Below are 18406 nucleotides of genomic sequence, written 5' to 3' on the forward strand. Positions count from 1 at the left end.
AGGTAATACTATTATATATTTAATAGACTTAGCATGCATTGAATGATGTTTGAGTATAAGGCACTGGGTTGGGTCCTAGAGGAAGCCAAAAACAGATGGAACAGCATTTCTCCCCTAAAAAGAAGCTTGTCAATGATAGAAGGTTGTAAGCCTTGAAGGAAGAGCTGGACAGAGCTGCCTATAGAACCTGTACCTCAAGATATTGAGGTGAACCTTTGACGTCTTAGCCTAGTTACATAGCAAATTATGGAGAGGCAATCTGGGTCCAAAGATGAGGGAGGCTGTGGGTAAAAAGCCACTGTATGGCCACACCTTCTTAATTTCCTACAGTCATGGACACTCAGAGTGGGCCTAATTTCCAACAGATACAATGTTGACCACGCTTTCACACGTGGTTTTATAAAGCTTCTCTTCAAATGGACCCAAGAATCACTGCATCCCTAGAATGATGGTCTGTGTCCTGACAAAGAACCAGACTGACCCCCCACCCAGCCCAGGGGTCAGTCACTTGGCAATATCTGGAGGGACATTCTGACTATTGTCTTTTGAGAGCATGCTCTATTGATGTCTGATGGACAGAAGCAAAGGAAGCTGCTAAGTATCCTGCAACACATGTTGTGGAGAAGCCTCCAGAATAAAGAACAATCAGGATCAAAATATAGATATGCTGAGGTTGAGAAATGTTGGTCTAGGCCTCTTAATCTGTGATATGTCTTCTTTCCCACGACCTGTTGCTGGAGTTTACCGTGAACCTTCAAAGTATATGGCAAATTTTATGTATTGTGTTGGTGAGAGAGACAGACAGACAGAGACAGACACAGAGAGACAGAGAGTAACAGAGACAGAGAGACAGAAAGTTGATTGAATAGTGTCCCAAATACATATCAAAGTGTGATCTTATTTGGAAATAGGGTCTGCAGATGGAATTAGATAAGAACCTCAAAAGAAATTAGCCTGGGATCAAGATAATACAAAATACAATGATCGATGTCCTTGTAAAAGAAGAGGACACAGAGATAATATGCAACAAGAGTGTTGATGGGAAGGTAAAGATAGAGGTAAGAATGATGTTCCCCAAGCCAAGGAATGCAGGCTCTACAAGAGGCTGAGAGAGGCCAGGAAGGGTTCTTCTCTAGGTTTTTAAAGATGGAATTGCCTGTCAGTACCTTGACTTTGGACTCCGCAGTCTTGTAAGTCTGCTATCTTAAGTGAATCTTTCAGCTCCACTCCACCCCAGTCCTCCTAGCAAGTGCTCCCTGGAGCAGGGATGGGATTTCTTAGTAAGCTCTGCTCAAATTGCAGACTGCTAGGCTAAATAAATAATGTTTTTAGACATCTATTGGTGTTAAGCATCTGACTGTTTTTGATTTGTTATGCTGCAGTAAATGACTAGAATCCTGACCAGTACATTTCTGACCAATATACTCTTGATTACACTGGCGACCAGCATCTCTTTGGAAATGAAGAAGCTGCTGGAGATGCTACTTGCATCAGTGATTCTAACACTTGATCCCGGAAGCTTTGAAATGCGAATCATCTGACTACTTCAGTGAATCTGGGACAGGTTCTAGAACCTGAATGTTTAGTATGTGCCAAAATTTGTCTAAGAATACTACATACCCATTGTTCAATTAAATTAGAGTTGCTCTTAAAAGAGCAAGTTCACTGGCCAAAAATGTTTTGGGAAAATTGCAGCTGTTCTTCTGGTCTACCCTCTCTTCCATGTTTATCCTTTTGTAACTTTAAAGAGACTGTTAGTCCGCATTCTGCACAGAGGGACAAAAACCTTGCTTTAATTCCCTTAGTCCTGTGAGCTGAAGCTCTGTGCCAGCCTGCTCTATGTCCTCCCATCTGCCTGTTACTTCTTGGCGCAATGTGTTACACTGGTAACAGTACATTCTCAGGAGCAAGACAAGCCTGGATTCCAAGTCTGGGACCTCATGTTGATTAGGTGACCTTTAGCAAAGTCTCATCTTTCTAAAACCTCCATCTACTTCTCTGTGAGGTGATGGTAATTATGTCCCCTAGCATATCAGATTACTGTGATGATTAAATGACTAATACACAATAGTACTCAGTATAATGCGGGACACATGGCAAGGGTTCAATAAACATTATATGGTATGACCAGTCCAACAAAAGATAAAGAGGAGGAGCCATGACATGAGTCATTAGCTGCCTGTGTTTATACCCAGAAGCAGGAAAATGGTGGTAACCACACATGGATGGGAACCAGAGACAAATCAGTAGAGACATCTTAAAGACACACCATTCCTAGGACCCTCGTCTCATAGACTCTGATTCATTAGATGTGCATGAACCCAAGAATTGGTACAAATGCTTATTCTTTTTTGGTCATACTGGAGTTCAAACTCAGGACCTTGAAATTGCTAGACAGGTGCTCTACCACTGAAGCCACTCCAGAACCCTTTTTGCTTTCGTTATTTTTCATTTCAGATTTTGTGCTGGCCTCAGACTGTGATGATCCTATCTATACTTCCCCTGTAGCTGGGGTTATAGACCTGTACCACCACACTCAGGTTGTTTGTTGAAATAGGGTCTCAGTAGGTATTTATCCAAACTGACCTTAATCCTTGTTCTTCTCAATCATTGTCTACCAAGTAGCTAGGATTACTGGCAAATAGCCGCTACACTCAGCCCTCTGCAAAAACTTCTGAGGATTGGCACCTAGTAAAATACTTGTAGTTCCTTGCTCCCTGAACATGCACCAAAATATCCCACAAGATGTTACTATATTTCAGCAGATGTCCAGGAACTGAATGCAGCCCACCTGTATCCATGAGGTTCCCATTTATCTTAACAGACTTCAGCAACACTGGTCACTATGGCTCAGGCCAGTGCTTAGGACTCCAGTCTGTTCAAGGCACAGTCTTAGAGGGAGGGAAGGTAGGTTCAAGTGCTTGGGCTGCCCCAATTTCTCCCCAAGTTTCTATAACTTACCTCTACCCCTAATCCAACTTCTGCCCACAGAATGGAAGACATCACTCCCAAAGGGTTTAATTAATCTTCCTAATTTTGTTTCTTTTTGGGGGGAAGGGAGGTCATACTCCAAAGTGTCTATCATGTTGACAGGCCTCTGGGGAGTCTTTTGTGTTGAAGAGGTGAAAAATGGTACCCACAAAAAGAGTTCCCCATCCGATCGATTCTCTCTAACAACTTTATTGATTAGCTGCAGGAACATTTTTCATTTATTAATTATGAAGAAGATGTTTCCGAGATTTCTTAAAGTTAACTATTATGATTAAAAAGAACCCCACAAAACTAGTGAGTTAATCTTGACTGCTGTTGGGGGCATGGAGCTGTTGAAGGCACGTGGAGTCCCGGCAGAGGAAGCTGTGAGTGACCTGGAGCACAGCAGCTGTCTGAATCTTCATTTGGTGCTGGTTAATTGATTACTTGGGGGGGGGGAATGGCCTGTTCTTTTCAATAATATGTTAGAATCAAAGTATCATCCCCTTATGATGTCCAGGCTACTGATGGTTAATTCATTAATTGCTGCTGGTTTAAAACAATGTTGAACCCAGGTAAATCTCTCACTTATTAAAATTGATCTGGCAATAGCTCTGCAAAGGGATTTGGGAGTGTAGAGGCAGGGATCTTGGCTGGCTCCTCTTTCCCTCTCAGTTCCCTCTTCCTCCCTCCCTCTCCCCGCTTTCCTCTCCTCAGCCCTGTTCCCTGCAGATCTTGTTAGAGCCAGGGCAAGTCAGAACTCTCTGCACTGTCTGCAGGTCGCAGGCTGGCTTCCTCCTCCTCCCCAGTTACTCAGCAGAACACAGTCTGACAGTAAGCAGACACTCTTGCCAGCTTGCTTCCCTAAGCTTCCCACAGATGGAGTCTGGGCTGCCTGGAAGTGAGGCAACCTGTACCAAGAAACCCAATCTTTGCTTCCCCATTCCCAGTAGCATACTCAGCCCCATCTCTCACCAAGCACATCCTAGAAAATGTCCACAGCAAGAAGCCCAATGTGAGCTGAAGGAAGGGATGCATCCAGTCAGAGTTTATTTCTCAAGTATAGTAGGTTGACCTGGGTGAGCAAACACCATGCTGGGTATAGATGTAAATAAGAGCCCATTCCATTCTTACCACTTCTAACAGAAGTGAGAATTATCTAGGAAAAGACCCAGGCAGCAAGAGGTGCACACTTCACCTGGGATACCTCAGAGGAAAGGGCCTGGTCCTCCTGTATGTCGTGATGATTCTAAGGAGCAGAATCTCTCATGGGGAACAGGATGAAATAGGCTGGATAAAATGATTGAATGGGAATGAGGCCAGGGAAAGTGAAAAGAGGTGCCAGGCAACCCCCTGCCATGCACACATACACACGCACACACGCACACACACCACCACCACCACCACGACCCCACCACCACCACCTCCAGTCATGGGGCTACCAAGAGCACTGGGAAAAGAGGGTGGGTGTCAGAGTCCTACAGTCCAATGGCTGCCTATGTTGCAAAAGGAGCCTGGGATTACAAAATAGCAAAAGTTCAAGACAATGTGCTTGGTGTAAGGAGATAAATAAGAGAGGGAAAGGTCCAACCTTCAGAAGACTGCTGAGGGCCATGGACTATAGGCCTGAACTAGTTTTTTCTAAGAAAAAAAATATGTATCAACCTCCCCATGGGAGAGGAGACATCATAAGGTATATGGTGAGGACATAGGGAATATGTACCATGAGAAAGGGGCTGATATCACCAGGAAAATAGCACCGCAGGCCCTTGACTGTGATCTTCATCCATACTGCTTTCTTTTATTAAAAGATGAAGAACTGTTGATTGGAAAATTGGTATTAAAGTCTTCATTCTCAGATAAATGGATAAAGTAAATTCCCCCACTCCCAACCTCAACAAACCAACCCCAACGTGCATGCATAGCTCCCTGGTAAAATTCCAGGACATATTACTAAAAAGAAGATTGGGAATTTATAAGTGAATTCAGTAGTTCTTAGTGAGTCATGTAAAATTGCTAATAACAGACTAAAACACATATTCTTTCCAGTAGGGCTATAGATTTATGTACTTGAGAATTTTATATCATGAATAATCCCAAATCAAGCAAAACAACTGCCATTCTCCTGGGCAAAGTTTTTGAAATCTAGGTTGAATTCATGTAGATAGTTTGACTATCCATGAGGATTCTTACTGTTGGTATCCTGGCAATTGAATCAGGGCTGGAGGGGCTTTGGTTTATAGTCTGCTCCTAATTTTACCTTGTTCAACATATTCAAAAAGAAGTGAATAAAGGCATAGAGGACATGCTTATCGGATTTCCAAATATGACTCATGTCTGGGAAGGCTAGATAACACAGCAGAAGAACAAATCAATATTCAAACTTATTCTGTTAGGTTGGAATATGGAAATGAGCCAAGAATGTAATAGGAATAAACATAAATTCTGAGTTTAAGTTTAAAAAAATCAATCTCAAAGGTAGAGAGCATTGAGAAAATATGGCTTAGAAGCAACTGATATGAAAAAGAGTGAGGACTTTTTGTGATCATAATGTCAGACAAAGAAGAAACAATGTAAACATGATGAAAGCAGATGTGGTATTTAACTCTTTGCTTCCATACCCCTAGAATCAGAAGAGGAGATAAGGGTTCCAGTACAAATACTTTATTTGGGAGATGACCCCTAGAAGCCTCTTCCTGTATGAGAGGGAGGAAATGAGACAGGGAAGGGGCCCACAAAGAGTGAATGTGAAAGCAGTAACCATGAAGCTTACAGGAGCTTGATGCTGCCAGGGAAATCTGAAAAAGGTGACAAATCTGAATTTCAGGATCATCTCAGCTGAGAGTGAGAGAGCTGTGTGGAGTTTTTTCACTCATTGGTTAAAGGCTCCTCTAAGGAACACTGATACATTGCACCTATGATTGGACAAAGTAGACTTCAGTGGCTAGAGAAAGCTCCTGGACATGACATGCAGACTGGCTGGCAGGCAGTAGAATGTTGAGGCTCAGGGAGATATAGGCTTGGCACCAGTAATACCTATTCTAGTGTCCAAGAATTACAACCTGCAAAGCCAAGCCATTATCTGTAGTACTATATTTCAGTCTGGGTGCCACATTCAGGAGTATCCTTGAGTAGAGTCAAAGCACAGATGATAAAGAGTTTGATGACCATCCCATCTGAATGTGGAACTAAAGAGTCTGTTTGTGGGATTCCTTTGAGTATTTTCTGCAATGCTGGCTTAGTAGTCATAATTTTTGTTTGTTTGTTTTGGTCATAGGGCTTGACCTCTGGGCCAGAGTGCTGTCCCTGTGCTCTTCAGCTCAATGTGAATGCTCTACCATTTGAGCTACAGCACCACATCCAGTTTTCTGGTGGTTAATTGGAGATAAGAATCTCACAAACTTTCCTGCCCGGGCTGGCTTTGAACCATGATCCTCAGATCTCAGCCTCCTGAGTAGCTAGAAATACAGGCGTGAGTCAATAGTGCCCCGCCATACATTTCTTCAGACTTTGTCAGAGAAGGCTTTTATGGTTTTTATTTGTAATCTAGGGTGGCAGTTGTTTACTTCCAGTGCTTGAAATAAATCATTCCATGATTTCCTTGGTTTTAGAATTTCTGTTGAGAAATTTGCTGTTATGCTGAGGGGTTTGCCATCAAAAATTGCTTGGCACTTCTTCCTTGGAGCTTTCAATGTCATCTCTTTATTCCTCACACTTAATGTTTAAGTATAATGTGTCTTGGAGCATTTCTTTTCTGGTCTGAACTGTTGGGTGTCTTAAAAGTGTTCTTTGCCTGAATGGCAAATGGGGATTCTCTCTGCTATTTATGACTGTTTTCTTATCCCTTTAGCTTTAATCTCTTCTCCTTCTACTGTGTCTGTGATTCACAGATTTGGTTTCTTTATACTGTCCCAGCAGTTTAGTAATCTCTATTCATACTGCTTTACTTTAGCTTATTTTGTCATTTGCCTGTTTTAATGCATGCATCTTTACCCTGATACTCTATCCTCAGTTTGAGTCATGCTACTGGAAAGCGTTTCTTCAGAGATTTTTATTTTACTTGTTAAATTTTTCATTTTTACAATTTCTGTTTGATTCTTTTTTATATTTCTATATCTTTTTGGAATTTCTGTTTTATATCCTGCACCGTTTTTGTTACTTTGTCCAGCTGTTTATTTGTATTCTCTTTTAGTTGTTCAATTTTTAATACATGTTCTCATGATTTCAGATCTTTATTTCCACATTGACCATTTTTTACAATTATACTTTTGAATTCTTTATCTGAGTTTTCTTCCTCTCTTCTTTTTCTCCTCCTCCTCCTCCTCCTCCTCCTCCTCCTCCTCCTCCTCCTCCTTCTCCTCCTCCTCCTCCGTCCTCCTCCTCTCTTCTTCTCCTCCTCCTCCTCCTCCTCCTCACTCTCTTCTTCCTCTTCCTCCTCCTCCTCCTCCTCCTCCTCCTCCTCCTCCTCCTTCTCCTCCTCCTCCTCTCTTCTTCCTCTTCCTCTTCTTCTTCTCCTTCTTCTTCTTCTCCTTCTTCTTCTTCTTCTTCTTCTTCTTCTTCTTCTTCTTCTTCTTCTTCTTCTTCTTCTTCTTCTTCTTCTTCTTCTTCTTCTTCTTCTTCTCCTCTCCTCCTCCTCCTCCTCCTCCTCCTCCTCCTCCTCCTCCTCCTCCTCCTCCTCCTCCTCCTCCTCACTCTCCTCCTCCTCCTCCTCCTCCTCCTCCTCCCTCCTCCTCCTCTCCTCTTCTTCCTCTTCCTCTTCCTCTTCCTCTTCCTCTTCTTCTTCTTCTTCTTCTTTCTTCTTCTTCTTCTTCTTCTTCTTCTTCTTCTTCTTCTTCTTCTTTCTTCTTCTTCTTCTTCTTCTTCTTCTTCTTCTTCTTCTTCTTCATCTTCTTCTTCTTCCTCTTCCTCCTCCTCCTCCTCCTCCTCCTCCTCCTCCTCCTCCTCTCTTCTTCCTCTTCCTCTTCCTCTTCCTCTCCTTCTCCTTCTCCTTCTCCTTCTCCTTCTCCTTCTCCTTCTCCTTCTCCTTCTCCTTCTCCTTCTCCTTCTTCTTCTTCTTCTTCTTCTTCTTCTTCTTCTTCTTCTTCTTCTTCTTCTTCTCCTTCTCCTTCTCCTCTCTCCTCCTCCTCATCCTCCTCCTCCTCTCCTCCTCCTCCTCCTCCTCCTCCTCCTGCTCCTCCTCCTCCTCCTCCATTGTCATCATCATCTTCATCATCTTTTTGTCTATCTTTTGTGTCTGTCTGCCTTGTTTCTCCATGTTTCTTGTGTTCCTGAACTGATATTTATATAGCTGAGGTCAATTGGTTGGTTGGACATTTTAGTATCGTACAGTCTCTTGCAGCCAAAGTTTTCAAATGGACTATGTCATGGTACTGTGTAGTGGAAGGGTTGCAGTGCAAGGCCTGGATGTAGTGGAAGGGTTGCAGTGCAAGGCCTGGAATTCAAACCCTAGTTTTGTGCCCCTCCCCCAAATAATAATGTTTCAAACTAAATATACAATTTTTGTTACATACCTGCTCTGTTAGCCCAAAATATCACAAGTTGGTATCAACAGACATTTCTGAATACCATGGTAAAACTGAGTTTAAGTTGTAAGAAATTTTTAAAAAATCATAGCAGAATGTCAGGCTGATGCCAAAGAAAAAAAGTGTGTTCACTGGAGCAAGAAAATTTTTTACTTTGAGTGTAGGCAGGACAGGTTGAGTATGGTCCAGGTATTCTAGCTGAGCAGGAAAAATGAATTCCTCAATAGCATGCTTATAGAGGTAAGTTCTGGAGATACTTGCAGGTTATATACAGATAAGCTGATGACAACTTTGCTGTCATAAATACCAGCTCATTGGTATGTATCTAAATCTTTGAATTACCTCAAGTGTATTGCCAAAAAAAATCTCAGGGTTCAAAAGTATGAAACAAACATGTATTGGTTACCACAAGAATGTAGTCACCTAGTGAATAAATACATCTATGTAAGGGAAAGAAGAGTCCTAAATAGGCATTCTGTCTCCACTTAAGGTGTAACATCAAAGGGTTACTTACACATTGTAGCCACCCAATGTGGCCTGGGTGCTCTCCCCAGAGGTTCAAATTTAATTGGACTGGAGTGGAGGTTTTTATAAACCCCCTGGTGATTATAATGTACAACTAAGGCTGAGAATCACTGAGCCAATTATTGAGCCAAGGCATTGACTTGGTTGGGGTGTGGAGACTTGGGAAGAGAGAATTAATTTACCTCGATTTTCTTTACAGGCTACTAAGTTTGAGGAACACCACTGAAAAACCCACCACTTTAGAGCAAAGTTGGTATTGACAGTACCAATTGACTGGAAACAAGCAAGAGGATTCCAGCCAATAGGAGAATAGACTGCTCCACATTAGTGACTTCTAGGAGGGTTCTCCAATGTCCCTGTCTCATCCCTTCCATAATTTAAAATTGAAATTAAAGCCATTCAAGTGAATGTATGTCATCTACCCTATGTTGGCATATGTCTTAATCTCTTTGTGCCATGGTGAAAAAAAGATTAGAGACAAGGTTTTTTCTTTTGTCGGTTGTGGGGCCTGGACTCTGGGCCTGGGTGCTGTCCCTCAGCAATTCAACTCAAAGCTAGCACTCTACCACTTGAGCCATAGCACCACTTCTGGCTTTTTCTGCTTATGTGGTGCTGAGGAATCAAACCCAGGGCCTCATGCATGCAAGGCAAGCTCTGTACCACTGAGCCACCTTCCCAGCCCCAACAAGGTGATTTTTAAAAGAAAATGTATTTCTCCCAGTTCTAAAGGCTTGGAAAGTCCACGATTAAGGTAATCAAGGCATCAGGAGTTCAGCTGTCAGGTGAGTGCTGCTTTTGCATTCAACATGGCAGCTATGGTTGAAGTTTCTGGATGTTTTGAGGGGGAAAAGTATGAACATTTCCTTTCATTAGAAAGGGTACACTTAATCTATAGTTTTGTAGGCTGTGGAAATTAAAATTCTCAAAGGAATGCATGCTTGTGATCTTAGTAAGATGTGTTCGCGCGCGCACGCACGTGTGTGTGTGTGTGTGTGTGTGTGTGTGTGTGTGTGTGTATGTGTGTGTGTGTATGTGTGTGTTGGTAAAGAACATATCTTCTACACAGAATAATCAAGACAAGAATTGCCAAATTTGGGGCTAGGTGTACTTTTGTATTCCTCTGGTCACAGGTAGGGGTATGGGGTCAAGGGGCAAGCTGGCCCAAGGCATTAAGCACAAGGCCTTACCTGAAAAATTACCACTGCCACACAGGGCAGTATAATTGTCAGACTCTTATGGTACATTAGAATCAGCCTCCCTAAAGTTGGCTTCAATTCATTTCCTCAGAGGAGAAATAGAGATTTAGAAATGGACACAAAACTATGGTCTTAAGTAGCAGATGTCAATGAAGAAAGCAGAAGAGACTCAGGGAGAACCTTTAAAAACAGAACTCCTATAAACGGAAGGAATCCCTAGGAAGCTTCAGTTTTACGTAGGAGAAGGTAAAGATCAAGTAGGTTAAGAAATAGGGGAGGGAAACGTTTGAGTAATCAGCCCAGGGATCTCAGGGAAATCCCCAGAAAGTGGAAAGGATAGGAAAGGCAGTAAGATGGACTATTAAGGAACCCATATAAAAGTGAAGTGAGAGAAGGTGGTGTAAGAAGAGGAGAGAGAGTGGAGATAAGAAAAGATCAAATCACAGGAGAACAAGAAAGTTTCCTAATCTTGTAGGCACCGGGAAGAAGGTTCATATAGGCTTCTGCAAAATTTTATCAGAGGTAGCCTTCATTTATATTACACACACACACACACACACACACACACACACACACACACACACACACACACACTACTATTTCTCAAGCAGGTAACACAAACACAGATGTATACTTTTTCCTCTGTGTTTACCCAAATAAGTTACATTTTCACACAAAATCTGTGGGTTATTATCAGAAAGCAATCATAGCAAGTATTTTTTAATCTCATGGACAACCAATTCCTAATAAATCACAAGATTTCTGATTTCCTTTCAGCCCTACCCAGGGCTACTGAACACAGTAAAATTTGTCTTCTTTGTATCTTCCTTCCTTCCTTTACATTTAGCTCTTGGGTTTGTTTTCCAAGCATGAAGTCCCCATCTCACTCCATGTGATGTAGTCAGGGCCAGTATGTTTAAATCAGAGCATCCTTGCTGCCTGAAATGAAACCCTTAGGGACTCAGGACCACTCAGGTGGAATGGAGTGGGGAATTGTCAGAGACCAATGGGGAGGAACCAGTAATTATTCTGAGCATTCACAGAGAAGAGGCATTACCTCAGAAGCGTCCCAAAGAGCAGACACAAAGCTCATCATTTTGGAAACAGAAAAAGATGACCACTTCCTTATAGCTCGATAAGCTTAACCTTGCTTCTAGGGAAGATGCTAGAACAAATCATCAAACAATCAATGTGCAGTCAGCCAGAAGAGGACAAGGCCTGGGGAGCTTACAGACACAGCCATGTAAGGAGTAAATCAAGTTGGACCAATTTAATTTCCTTCTATGATAGAGTGACAGGCTATGTAGATAAGGTGGAAGCAATAGATGTAATCGACCTGAGACCTCAACAAGGCACTTGCTTCTGCCCCACGTGACAGGCTCAGTGACAAGCCAGCTTGTTATAGTTTAGGCCAGGGGTCATCAACCTCCAAAGCTCTTACACAAGGTAGCATGAGATCTAGTTCGTGCCACAAGCCCCTCCTCCCTGCTCCATCACTGCACTGAGTCAGTGTTCATCATACAGTTCTGTCTAACAAACTCTTGTTTGGTGCCTCTTGGTTTTATGTTCTGTTGGAACTAAATAAATGCTCTTGAGTGATCAGATGTTTAGGCTCATAAGCAGCAATGCTAGAGGATTGGCACAGGATGCTTAATCCCAACTAGTACCCATCACAGACTGCCAGAAAAGTTCCAGCAAAGTCATCTCTGTTCTTTCAGCTGCCAAGATAGTCATAACAAACTGGGTGGAGTCAGAAACAAGATGTCCTTCCTAACATTAGCCATCTTCACAAGAAAGAGAAAGAGAGGGAGAGACAGAGACAGAGACACACAGAGATATTATACACAGAGACACTGACACAGAGAGGACTTCCAAATTATCTATTACTGCCTATAGTTTAGAGGACAGAATTCTCATAATGAAAAGTATCCATGGGTAGACATGATTAGAGAAAGCACAGAAACAGATTTGAGTAACGAGGGCACATGACAGAGTCAAAGCAACTCAACTACTGAGGGCTAAGAATTTGGGTAGACCAGATGTCAGAAAATACCTGGCTTGGGTGTATAAGGTAGATGTTATTGTTTTTTCAGTGCCCCATGGTGTGGTCTGTATAGAAGTTCTAGCCCTGTTTTGGGAAGGTTAGGAGAAGCTGGGAGGAGTTCAGGTAATGATGGCTGAAGTGAGTTCAAGTATGAGAGAATATCTTAGCTATGGTGACAGAAAGTCAGTGCCACTATAGAAGGCTATTGGGAACAGCATCCAAAGACACAGAAGTGAAAAGTGGGGACCAATGATCACCTTTTATCTTTTGAATTTTCCATTTAAGGAAAAAGGAAATGTTACCACTTTATTTTGAAAAGCTTATCTCTTTTTTTTTGCAACTTAAGACATGTGTACATTTTAATGTTAATACATGCTACAAGACAGATTAAAAAAAATACACCTAATCTTCCTGTCTGTCTCCAAATCCTGCTCTCTGAGCAGCCATGAAGAGAGGAAGGGAGATGAGAGAGGATGCAGTTAATAGCCTATGAGACTAAGAAAACTGAGGGGAAGCCAGACACTGGTGGCTCATGCCTGTAATCCTTGCTACTAAGGAGGCTGAGATCTGAGGATCGCAGTTCAAAGCCAGCCCAGTCAGGAAAGTCTGTGAGATTCTTATCTCCAGTTAATCACCAGAAAACTGGAAGTGATGATGTGGCTCAAGTAGTTAAGCACTTGCCTTGAGCTGAAGAGCTGAGGGACAGTGCCCAGGCCCAGAGTTCAAGCACCATGACTGACCAAAAAAGAAAAAGAAAGAAAGAAAGAAAGGAAGGAAGGAAGGAAGGGAAGGAAGGAAGGGAAGGAAGGAAGGAAGGGAAGGAAGGAAGGAAGGAAGGAAGGAAGGAAGGAAGGAAGGAAGGAAGGAAGGAAGGAAGGAAGGAAGGAAGGGAAGAAAGAAAGGAAAGGAAGAAAGGAAGGAAGAAAAAAAGAAAACAAAACAAAAATTGAAGGGAGGACATGGTTTGGGAGGAATGGGGAGAATGGTAAAAGGGGTGACATCCATTAAGATGCACTGTATTCATAAACTGATTTATGAATGGTAACCTCTTTGTACAACTACTTAAAGATAATAAAAGTAAAAATTTTAAAAATCATATGCATGAAAAACAACTCTTTTAGCAATTTCTTCAGTTATTTACTTCCAAATAATATAATGTTGTATCACTTGCTTTCATTGATTTTTATACCATCTATCAGTTCTTATTTCAAGACAAGATAATTCACCTCTCCTTTGATCTCCCTTTCCACATTCCCATCCTCTTGGTACTGTCACAATTACAGTTCCTAAGTCAATGTTCAGGGTTTGTTTCATTATGACTAGGCAACTACTGGACTGGTTACGTGGCTTGTAGCCATGTATTGTATTCTCATTTTGTGTCTATTCTGGAGTTAATAATCACCTGCTTTATCTTTGATTTGGGCCCTGGTTGTTCAGTTTCCTGTGTACCTATCATTCATTTTTCCCCACATTCTCTCACAGAACTGTAATTGATCTCACTATACCCTCTTCAAGTTAGGAAAACAGGTGTTTAAAAAAATTATCACTGAGCTTAGTTTTCCTCCTGTGGACATGGTTTCTGGAGTTTCCAAAATGGCAGGCTGCCCATCTGTCATTCCAAGACCTCCCTCCCCAGTATCTGTTGAAGGTCTTTTGTCTCTTTTGTATTTCTTTCCTATGATTACTGTAACAACGTGTCACAAATAAGTGGCTTAAACAACATAAACATATTATCTCACAGTTCAGGAGGTTGGGAATTGGAGGCTAATGTCATCAGGACCTTGGACCCTCTAAGTGCTAGGAACAGATTTCCTGTAGATCCCTTGGACAATATCAGTCCTGTCTTCATATGGTATTCTCTGTGTATATCTGTTTCTACATGGCATCTTTCTCATTAGGCAATGAATCAGGTTGAGTGAGGGATCACACTACTCCAATATGGCTTCAGATCGCAGTCTGAGGCTGCCACAGGAAGGGTTGAACTAAAGAGCACTTTACCAGAGATGCAATGCAAAATTACTGCCATTTAGCTGTCACTTTCTTCCCATAAAGGGGAGAGTGGTCATCAGAAGACCTTGTTAGTATATTTTCCTTGGTGCCAATCCTGAAGCTTGAACTCAGGACCTAGATACTGTCCTTGAGCTTTTGTGTTCAAGGCTAGTGTGCTAGCATTTTGAGCTAAAGCACCATTTCCACCTATTTGGTAGTTAATTGGAGATAAGAGTCTCACAGACTTTCCTGCCCAGGCTGGTTTCAAACCACTATCCTCAGATCTCAGTCTCCTGAGTAGCTAGGATTACAGGCATGAGCCACTGGTGCCTGGCAAGGTCAGTTTTGAAAGGCTAGGAAGCCTTGCTTACCAGTGGAAAATGAGCTGAAAGCACCCAGAAAAGATCCTTACCTCCTTCCACCTTTCAAAAATGTCAAATGCTTCTTATTGGTGGAGCTAAATTCTCTTCTCACACTCTAGCTGCAAATAACCTAGAAATGTAGGTTCCCAGGTTTTTGAGTAAGGGAAGACAGACTCCAAGAAGACAGAAATGGAGTAGAGTGGCAATTTCTTGTCTGTGAGACTTGGGTGACCCTGACCTGTTCATTCAGCTTTGAAGGTGTGGTGTTAGTAATGGATCAGGTACCCTTTATTTGTGTATGGGATTCTCAAATGTTATTAAGGATGGTGCTTTCTCAATGTTATCAGACACTTTGTATTCATATATTGCTTTGCAGAATGAGTACAACCACTTAAAAATAATAATAAAAAGTTTTTAAAGGATGGTCTTTTCTCTGGGCTTTTTCATTCCTGCAAAGAAGAAATCCCCAATCTCCAGTCTAGGCTACCCCAGTTACAAATATTCAGGGAACTAAAAAAGGCTAAGCACTGGGGTTGATAGGGTCTGGCTCACCTGCCCTCCCTCTACCTACAGTCCTTGAGTTAAGAGCCTTAGCTTTACTACCTTACTTATATAACTGCAACCCCTCCGTACATCACCTTGACGATATTTTTTTAAAAACCTTTAAAAAGAACCTTAGCTTTTAATCTAAAGAAAATCATGTGACTCTTTCCATTCACTTCATAATAAATCATAGTTTCTTTTCATATAGAATTGTTCTCTGCAAAATCTTTTGCCCCCCCCCCTCCGCCGTCCACCTCTCTACAAAGTTAAATATCCTTCTATCTCCAGATATTATTCTCAGCTTAAAAAATACAGATTAAGGGTATTTTTTATAATATGCTACACCTGTTTTTCTCTTCTTAGTAGGAATGTAAAAATGAAACACAGTAAAAGAAGGGAAAAGAAGGTAGAGGAGGTATGTCCTGCCTCCTCTTTTAAAAATAAATCATAGCAAGAAAAGGCAGGAATGGAAAACTCAGAACAGTAACCAATACTGGGAGTATAGAAACCAAAAGACTATTTTATTATACAATTCAGGTGCTGTGTTCAAGAAAGCAGTTAGCGGTCTGGGAAGGTGGCTCAGCGGTAGAGCACTTGCCTTGCATGTTTGAGGCCCTGGGTTTGATTCCTCAGCACCACATAAACAGAAAAAAAAAAAAAGCAGGAAGTGGCTCTGTGGCTCAAATGGTAGAGCTGAAGAGCTGAGGGACAGTGCCCAGGCCCAGAGTTCAGGCCCCATGACCAGACCCCCCCAAAAAAAGAAAAAAGAAAGCAGTTAGCTATGAACACAGGGTTCCATGGCTGGGAAAAGGAACTAACAAGCTCTCTTTGGGAAGAAAGGACCCAGACTGCTAAAAGTGAAGGAAGTTCTTTTGAAAAGTGAATAGTTCTGCTCTGAGGGGCTTCCAGGTTACATTAAGAACAACAACAAAACTTCAGGGTCGACAAATTCTTGGACACACATTGTCCATAGCATGGGGTCTTGTAAATAGTAAGTGTTCAGGAAATACTAGCAAGGTCTCCTTGCTGTGTCAACATTTGAGAACTGTAAAAGAGCCAGACACAATCCAACAAAATATCAAGCAGAACTCTGAATAACATTGCAAACATTTATTGGATTTATTTCCCAGCCCTTCCCTACTCTGCATGAATAACAGGAAGCTGCATTGCTCAGGCTTCTTTGCCAGATGGCACTTCTATCATTTTGGCCAGTAGGAGGCTATATCACTGAGTTGTCTGGAGAATTGGAAACAATAAAAAAAAAAGAGAGAAATAAAGAATAAAAGAGAGCAGGGAAATTATTAATAGATTATTTTTTATTATTTTGCATATATTATTGTAAAGATGATGTATAGAGGGGTTAGTTACATGAGCAAGGTAATGAGTCCATTTCCTGTCGAGCATTGTTACCTCCTCCTTTATATTTCCCCTACCATTCCTTTCCTCCCCACCTCCCCAACTCCTTCCTCCCCTCTTTTCCCCTCCCCTTCCCCCCCACAAAGTTGTAAAGTTCATTTTCAACATAGTTCCTTGTACATCTCATTGTTACAGTGGGTCATCCTGTATCCTTATTTAAGCATTTTGTTATTTCCCTTCCCCTCCCCAAACTAGAGAAATGTATATACAAGATGCAGGACACCAGAATCAAATAAAGTAAAAACAGGGGTTGTACCATGAGGGAAGAACATACAAAAGAAACAAAAAAATCACATAGTACATTATAAGTACAAGCAATAGATTATTGATAGATAATAAAGAAGTAGATGCATAGATGATTGTTGATAGACGATTGATGGGTGATTGAAGATTGATCATTGGATGATGATGATGATGATGATGATGATGATGATGATGATGGAACTAGCCAGGTAGACAGATACATAGGAAGACAGATAGCTTTATCTTAAGCAACTGGTTCATGGGATTGTGGGGACTAGCACGTGTAAGTCTTGGAAGTCAAGCTGCCAAGGCTATCCACTCATGCAGGGGATACTTCTGAAGCTTTGATGCAGCATTTCTTCTCAAGGCCATGTTTAAAGTTTCTTAAGTTGATTGGATGCAGTATACCCACACCATCTCCTAAGTCGACTAGTAATTGTAGATGTTAGAATTCTTCCAAATATCTTCGCAACAACATATAGACTGGTGTTTGATGAGATTACTGGGTACTAGCTCCAGAGATGCGTAAGACATATGACTAACCATTAGAGAGTCAAGGCCAGATTCTGGAGGAGAGGAGGGAGACAGGCCAGGCAAGCACTGCTCAGTCTTCACCTTGGGCCCAATCTTACTCAGCAACTATAGCTAGTGGTTGTGTTTGGGGGACTCATCCTCCTTCACCAACCTTCGCAGCCCAAGGGTGGCTGTAATTTGTCCCATACTCTCAATCGTCACCTTGTCACTGTTTGGCCTTCTTGACTTTTCCAGTTCTTGTGTCAACACCTCCCTGCCTGCATGTAGGACTCTGTGTAGCTTCTGCTTTGACACCTACTAAAGCAGAGACTCTCTTTTTATTGTGAAAATACTGTACAGAGGGGTTACCATTACATGGACAAGATAATGAGTACATTTCTTATCAAGCATTGTTGCCTCCTCTTTTGTTTCCCCTTCCCATCCCTTCCCATCCTCCCCCACCTCTACCCAATCCTCCCCCTCCCACAAAGTTGTAAAGTTCTTTTCTCAACATAACAACTTGTACATCTCATTGTTGCAATGGGTCCGCCTGTATCCCTATTTAAACAATTTGTTTTTTCCCTTCCCCTCCACAAATTATACCAATATCAAATACAGTGAAAGCAGGGGTTATACTGTGGGGGAGGGACATACAAAGCAACAAAGAAATAATCTTATAAATGTGTTAGAAACAATAGCATGAAAGAAAAAAACATTTGAATACTTATCATTGGGGTTCATTTCCCTAACATCAATTTATCTTACCTTTTCTGCTTGACTCAGACATACACTAGTTATTGCAAATAAGGGAAAGACTTGGAAAAAATAATATTAAGTGAAGTAAGCCAGACCCAAAGAAACATAAAGCAGAAACTCTTTTGGCTGGATAGATCCTTGGCTATTCTCTCTCCAGTTGTGCCCTCCCACCATACATATTGTAGGAATGAGTTTAAATAAGTGAAGAAGACATAAAAAATGAGGACTGGTTCTGGGACCACCTCAGAGCTGCTTGGCCAGAGGGAGAATAAAAGTCATAACGTAGGATTCCTGGGGAGAGAAGGGCTGTGCTCAGATTCCGGGAAT

Source organism: Dipodomys spectabilis, unplaced genomic scaffold (genome assembly GCF_019054845.1).
Source record: "Dipodomys spectabilis isolate Male_0828 unplaced genomic scaffold, ASM1905484v1 ptg000024l, whole genome shotgun sequence".
Taxonomy (NCBI): domain Eukaryota; kingdom Metazoa; phylum Chordata; class Mammalia; order Rodentia; family Heteromyidae; genus Dipodomys; species Dipodomys spectabilis.